Source organism: Helianthus annuus, chromosome 12 (genome assembly GCF_002127325.2).
Source record: "Helianthus annuus cultivar XRQ/B chromosome 12, HanXRQr2.0-SUNRISE, whole genome shotgun sequence".
Classification (NCBI taxonomy): Eukaryota; Viridiplantae; Streptophyta; class Magnoliopsida; order Asterales; family Asteraceae; genus Helianthus; species Helianthus annuus.
In genome coordinates this window covers 142418988-142423691 of record NC_035444.2, presented here as the reverse complement: position 1 = coordinate 142423691, position 4704 = coordinate 142418988, and the positions used below count along the sequence as shown (strand labels likewise).

The 4704-nt window shown below is 35.8% G+C and overlaps 1 long non-coding RNA gene across 12 annotated transcripts; it reads right to left on the bottom strand.

Moving 5' to 3' along the window:
• Nucleotides 1–532: 532 nt before the first annotated feature.
• LOC110895525 lies at nt 533–4330 on the bottom strand. 12 transcript variants are annotated; one of them, XR_002567219.2, is made up of 6 exons: nt 3859–4061; nt 3719–3774; nt 3219–3376; nt 3029–3124; nt 2752–2866; nt 533–895 (listed from the first exon to the last, which is right to left on the bottom strand). It is a non-coding gene; the product is annotated as an uncharacterized LOC110895525 (long non-coding RNA). The 12 variants fall into 12 exon arrangements; XR_002567223.2 differs by lacking the exons at nt 533–895; nt 3859–4061 and adding exons at nt 4079–4117; nt 4197–4327 and having other exon boundaries at nt 902–2866; nt 3719–3797; XR_002567218.2 differs by lacking the exons at nt 533–895; nt 3859–4061 and adding exons at nt 4079–4117; nt 4197–4326 and having other exon boundaries at nt 902–2866.
• Nucleotides 4331–4704: the final 374 nt, after the last annotated feature.

The following is a 4704-nucleotide window of genomic DNA, read 5'->3' as shown; positions in this document are numbered from 1 at the left end:
AACTCTATCACGAAGTCCCTCCTTTTTGTATCGACTAATCGCCGGGCCAATGGCGAGCGGGTCATTAGTTAGATAGCGCTATTTAGGTCTGACAAGCCTCACACCGTGCCGCAGAGGACGGGCGTGAACTAATGGATCTGGGGCACGTCAATGATGATAGACATTGATGTTTTTCAGGGCACTTAAACATGACTACAGTCAGCAGTCGATATGGTAACGAGTCTAGTGTACGCATGGGGTAGCCCCCACGGCCGAAATGCCTGATAACTATCATGGGGTAGCCCCCACGGCCGGAGTGCCGAAGTAACTGGGAATGAACAGGTCACGTTTTTAAACTATGGGGTAACCCCCACGGCAGGATTGCCAGTTAAAGGAAAACTATTTTCGGAATAATTAAAACAAACGCCCACCCGTGAACTCACTCAACTAGTTGTTGACTCGTTACTACATGCTTTGCAGGACCATAGGTACTCAGCTGGAGCTTGCATGGAGGAGGATCGTTGTGGGACACGGATTGCTACGTGTTCTGTTAACTTGAAACTTTTGGACTTATATTATAACTTTAAACTTATGCTTCCGCTTGCAACTTAAACTTTATTGTTTTGAAACACCAATCGTATTAGTTAAACTTTTATAATCATTATATGCTTGTTCAGTATGATTGGTGGCTGGATCCTGGTCAGTCACGCCTCCATGCGGTAGTACTCCGCAGGTGGGATTTTGGGGGTGTGACAGCTATCCCCTTAAAAATGGAAAATATCTAAGCTAACTAACTATCTGCATTTCATGCAAGTCCCCCACGAACTCCATAACATCCATATTGGTCAAGCACGTGCGGAAGAAATAACGAATATGCTCCAGGAATCTCGCCAAGACCAAGTCCAAGCTCGTGCTCCTGCAAAACAACAACATATTCAAAGTAGACAATCGTTAGAATAAGGATCCTTACCATAATCCATGATCCTGATCCTGCAACCCTCCTGAGGATCACTATCTGAAGCAGAAACAAGGATCACCAGATCCAATCAGTAAATGAGGATGATTGATCATAGGTGAATCCACCCCTAACAAATACCTTCACATATAATCCAATCAAAAATCGAATAAACAGTAAACACCCAAATAGTAATTGAATATTTGGATGAATCCAAAAATAATTATTTTCTTTCCGTGCCAATTAACTATTAAATAAATTGGATGGACCCATATTCTTGAACTCTAAAATAGAGTTGTTTGTTACAGTTATTATAAATGAACAAATCCCACCATAAAGCTTTATCAGTCATTTGTGGAAACTGTAGAAGAGAGTTTTCGGCTCCCTGCATTTGAACAGATGATATATTCCAATTCAATGTTTTTAAAACCGGTTCAAGCCGGCCGGTTGTACCAGTTGAACTGGTTAAACCGTCCGGTACACCCGATTGAACCCCCCGATACGCCCAACGCTTTTAAGCCAAATCTGGTACGGTATACCAGATTTTAAAACATTGTTCCAGTTCATTAACCAAAAAACTCATAAAGATCTTTATCTTTAGGACAATCCATTAATTTTTTACTTCATTTTTGGTTTATCTTTATTGTCATTCTAATATAATCCATGAGCTGAATACTTGAACCCTAATATTGTCTATTAAGAAAAGACTTCTTATTGAATTAAAAAGATCATAAATCAAGAACTATAATATAAATGGATAACATAAGGGTGTAAGGGGTGGTCACCTCTTGGAGAGAGGTAAAGTCCTCACCTACCCAATGATTTCTTGTTGTGTCAACTCCCCTCTTGCCCTTAAATCACAAGGGTGGTTCACCCAAACCATTTTTTTAAGAAAAGGAAAAATGTGTGATTGGTTGGAACAGAGTAGGGCCCACTATACACCTCTCTCTCTCCTTTTCCCTGATCTCCCCTTGTGCGGTGATTAATCACCGAAATCCAACTCCCCACGCGGGTGATATGGGTGTCGGCGGCAGTGTTCCCTAGTGGTAAACTCATTCACCGCATCATTCCCCGCACCCACCCCATATACCCTAATAATTAAAACTACAAAACCCAAACAAAAATAACCAAACATGCTAACTCTGTTGGCTTGCTTATGGCGCTAACCTGTTTAGCCCTAACACTAACCCTTTTATTAGAACAAACATTTCCTTTTTAGCTAATTATTTACCCGTTTGACCCATTAAAAAGAAAAGAAAATAAAATGTAAGTGAACCCATTGATAAGTAAATCAATTATAATTGCGTGGATGCCCTTTGCATTAGCTAATTTATATATTTACACATTTGAGGCAAAGTGTAGAGATTTATGATATGTGTTGAATATAGTTATGCCTATTCTACATGAATATATATAACTGTGTATGATTTATTTCAACATGTGTTGAAAATAAAATATTTAAATCATACCATATAAAAATTTATATTTTATGATCCTAAAATAAAATATTAGAGCTATTACATGTGGTCAACCCTTTTACTTATGAATGGGTTGATTTGGGTGATGTGTTACCTTAAACGGGTCAATATAAAAAAATTGATAGAAGAGGACGGGTCAAATGAGTTTAAAGTTAAACAAAGTCCAGCATTAGGCGCCTTATGCTATAAAAACACACTTTGATAACTTTTGACCCGTTCTAACCACTTGACGTGTCTCACTTCCACTTAATAAACATTTTAAACGAATTGACTCGATAAAATGCAAATGCGCCTAATAGTATGCATGTTTCTCAATATAATATTTATTTGCTCAGGTACCTGGATTATGCACTGCCACTTAAACATACACATCAGTTCGGGTCTGGCTTCAGTGTTTATTGTGGAGGATGGACCTTGGCCAATTCAAAAATGGAGCAACAACTACTGGATTTACCTGTGTTGATATTAATATCATTCATCATTATATTAAATATTAAAATAGATAGCATCTTGTTGTCTAGAATTATAACTTTTAATTTTTTTCTTATAAACATATTGTACTTTATAATCAGTAATCAAACACAACCATTTATTTCCAAAGCAATGAAAAGAATACCGATGACACCTCGTTGATCTTTAAACCTACATTTCCCTCGTGGAAACGATTGTAATTCTATCAGTGACATCCCATATTGCATATACCCTGTTATTTCTGTAATATGAAAACCAATAAAGTTGTAGCTTTTATATCATGACTGTAAGGCCAAATTTATATACAAAATAAACAAAAAAAAAACAAAGCTGACCTACGCTTGAACAGAAGATCCAACAGCATAGCTGGACTTTTTATTGCCCTCTTTGCACGGAAAGTCTCTACAACCTCACTTTGGATTTAGACAACAATAGTAACCTATCTGTTGTTGAAGAATCTAGAAGAGCCATAACAAATGCAATCACCCTACAACTAAAAGGATACACATATTAGTATATTACATCGGTGAGAAAATCCTTAAAAGAAGAATGAGCGCAAAGGTAACAAATAATAGGGTTACTTGAATAATTTACCTTCGTCCGTTGACAAATTGTTTTGGTTGGAATGCGTGAGTGTTGTACTCATATAGAGATGCATATCACGGTGCATATTTAGCATATTTCAAAATCAAAACAAATGCAAATATGTAATCCTTGTTAAAACTCATTTATTAGTGACTTTGCGTTTGAATCCAACATGTAGATTAACTTGCCATAGTAATAATCAGACTTCATAAAACATAACCATAAAAAAATATAAAGATTAGGTCAGTACCTTGTTAATGAAGCATTAGATCACCTTGGAAGATCTGTGCTGGAAGACGACAAACCCTAGATACGAAACATATTCAGATCTGAAAAAAATGATTCAAAATCAACAATCAAAGTTATAGAATATACAAATCTGGATCGTACCTGGTGTATTGACGTTGTTGTAGTGATACGAATTAGGAATCCAATGATTAATGATGAGAAGAAACAGTTCGGATGATAATATCGAACGATTCACAAATCAAAACATGAAAAAAAAATCAAGATCAACAATCGTCAATAAATATTGAAAAAATCTATGTTGGTTCTACAAAGAAAACATAAGAACACCTTATCATTATAATATCTTATATCGCAATCGTACCTTGATGTAGTTGTAAAGAAGATCGATTGTTATGAAACCCTATAAAAAACGAATGAATATGGAAATCAGATCTTGCAGGAAAACATAGATCTACATATTGGAATATGGAGTATCTAACCTTGAATCGGATGGATATACGCAGATCTATGAAGAGTCTTAAAAAGTAGAGGGAGAGAGGCTTGAGAAACCCTAATTGAGAAACAAAATTGCCGGGTTGCGTGTTTATATAGGAGAACCAATTCGACCCGAATGAATGGAAAGGGATCCCGTGTGACTCTTCACCACAGGGAATAGGAATGGATGACAATTTTGGCGGGAAAATGAAGAATTGGAGCTCTAGATGGGGGATATGTGTCCCCCAATTAAGGCTTTTATTAGGTTGTATAGATGATTGGGGTATAAGGAACTTTATTTTGATAGGGTATTTGTATGCGGAAGTTGTGAAATATTAAAAAAATTAAAAAAAAAATTATAAAATGTTGTTACAAAAAATTGTGTTAGTATTATAAAAACTTCATATTTTTATGAAATGAATTGTGTATATTTTTAATAAAAAAAATGTGCATAAGTTTTTTTATTAAGTATTATTATTAAAAACTTCAAATTTTTATGAAATGAATTGTGTA